At 53.9% G+C, this 2490-nt stretch overlaps 1 long non-coding RNA gene across 1 annotated transcript; it reads left to right on the forward strand.

Moving 5' to 3' along the window:
- Nucleotides 1-659: 659 nt before the first annotated feature.
- On the forward strand, nt 660-1174 carry LOC124683839. Its single transcript, XR_006996838.1, has 2 exons — nt 660-714; nt 842-1174. It is a non-coding gene; the product is annotated as an uncharacterized LOC124683839 (long non-coding RNA).
- Nucleotides 1175-2490: the final 1316 nt, after the last annotated feature.

Consider the following 2490-nt stretch of genomic DNA (forward strand, 5'->3'; position numbering starts at 1 on the left):
AAGATGGACGACCATCTGTTCTAATGTTACTAGATGGGTGTGTGAATACGATAATTTCTGGTTCGCCGATTTATAAGTTGCCATCCATAGTGTGGTACACTGAGGACGATGATTCAATTTTTCTTCGAATTGCGAAGCAGATCTACATGGTTCAGCTATAGCACTGCCTATAGCTTTTCCTGCATGGCAAGACGGCCCGAGGCTCGGGTCGTCGCTGAGTTGAGTCATCGGCTCACCCATTTCTCTCTTGCCGGTCGTGCACGGCCTAGTTGTCACCACTCACTCACTCGCCGGCCTTGACTAACCAGAGAAATTTGATGAATCGCGCAGTGTACCCCTCAAAATGAGTGGCTTCGACAGCAAAATGCACCAGCGCCGCAGCTCCAACAGCTGACCTCTCGAGCTCAAAAATGCTCGAGAAAACGTATATGGGCATTTAGGGGCGAAGATGATATTTTTCTTTCCCGTTGGGATTGACGTCTATAAATACGGGCATTGAGCGCGCAGCAGGATATGCACAGCTCGAAGCCTCGAACTAGTGACACAGCTCGATCACCACATAGCTAGTAGCCCACACAAAGTAAGCACAAACCATGGCGTCATTCGCTAGAGCTGCCCGTTTCATGGTGCTCCTCCAGATCGCACTGTTCGTCGTCTCCATGGTGATCACGAGCAGCTCCGTCTGCCTGGGAGCTGTCCAGCAGGATATCGGACGTCAGTGCTTCCAAACTGTTCATTTCATCCTCTTCATCGCCAAGCATCTCCTCCTATATTCTAGCGTTCTAAGATCTTGTTACTTATGACTGAATATCCATGGAAAATGCTTGCGTTTTCCTTGCAGGTGGTGCGTTCGATCCTAACCGCCCCGCGGTGTGCCCCCGTGGACGTCCCTGCGGGCGCTACCCAGGCGGTCCGTATATCCCCTACCCCGGCCGTCCTTATTATCCACCCTACCGCGGAGGAGCTCCTCCCCCGAACGATGGGGGGATTGGACGACCTTGATAATGATGCATGCCTTGCACTAGCAGTACAAGTTACTGCCACGGCCTTACTTAACCGTTACTGATATAGTATATCGTGTACTTCCGCTTAGTACACCGAATAAGAATTGCATGTATAGCCGTGATATGAATGTAAAAGTTCGATTCAGAGAAAATAAAGATGGACAGTGAGCAGAGCCCAGTGTGTTTAAGTAGTGCTACCTATCAGATTCAGTCTAATCTGAGTCCCCTGTTGCCCCTACGTTGGAGGCTACCAAGAGACCGCACACAGGCAACAACAACTAAGCAACGACGAGATGTAGAGGAGCCTAATCTTTAACAAGACGCCTCCCATCAGGAATACGGCTCGCATCATCATATGCCTATTCTACCATTAAGGTAAAATCTTGGATTTTAATCCAGGCAACACGTATAACCTAGTAGCATCTCCAGCCGCGTCCCTCAAAGCGAACCCTAAAGGTATTTAGGGTGTGCCGGACAAAACTTCATTCCTAGACGCGCGTCCCAAAGCCTCCTTCCATCCGGCGCGGTCCAATACGGTGTTCGGCACCCCGAGCCGGTCCCCGCTCCATAGGGGATGCTCCGGGCACGCCGGACACAACAAAATGCGAGGCGAGGAGACGCGGGCCCGACGCGTCAGCGGCACATTCAAGTTTAACCTAACCGTCGCCTACCTCGCGACGGAAGTTATTGGCGCGCAGCGACGGTGCAGTTTCCGCAGAGGCGCGGCGAAGCGTCTCGTCGCGCCTAGCTCTCCGTGACGGCGTTAATGAGCCACCGCTCCCCCGCCTCCCTCTGACCTATAAAAAGGGGCGCTCTAGCATCGTCCCTCACACATAAACCCTAGCGCCTCTCTCTCCAACCCTAGCCGCCACCATCTCAAGAGTCGACGCCTTGGCTGGTAGAGGCAGAGGCCGAGGTCGCGGCCGTGGTCGTTGCCGCAGCAGAGGTGCACGGTCGCCGTCGCCTGCGACGTCGTCGTCTTCATCGTCGTCGTCTTCATCGTCGTACCTGCAGGAAGAGCACCAAGTGTTGTTTGAGTTTGTCATCATACTCAACGGCGACCCACTTGGCATCTAGAGCCTACCGGGCAAGTTCGCCGAGTTCGTCGCCAGCAACGAGCCGGCCGCGCTGCATCTGCGGGAGACTGGCTGCGACTGCTACCGGTGGCCGGTGGCCGGTGGACGTGCTTTTCGACGGGTGCGGCAAGATGTACCTCCACACCGGCAGGGAGAAGTTCGCGCGCTACCACAACCTCCAAGCCGGTTGCGTTCTCACATTCTCCTACCTAGGCAACGCGGATATGAGCGTCAAGGTGCTCGACTTCACGTGCTGTCGCCGGCACTACCACGGTGACAGCGATGACGAGGACGATTGAACACGCCGAGTGTTCTTTCTTCGCAGCGAAAATAGGCACGAAAATTTCTAGATGTTCTTCCTCGAAAGGACCAACAGGGTTCTAATTACCAGCTATATTTTCCAGTTTGGG

Source organism: Lolium rigidum, chromosome 1 (assembly GCF_022539505.1).
Source record: "Lolium rigidum isolate FL_2022 chromosome 1, APGP_CSIRO_Lrig_0.1, whole genome shotgun sequence".
In the NCBI taxonomy this organism is placed as follows: domain Eukaryota; kingdom Viridiplantae; phylum Streptophyta; class Magnoliopsida; order Poales; family Poaceae; genus Lolium; species Lolium rigidum.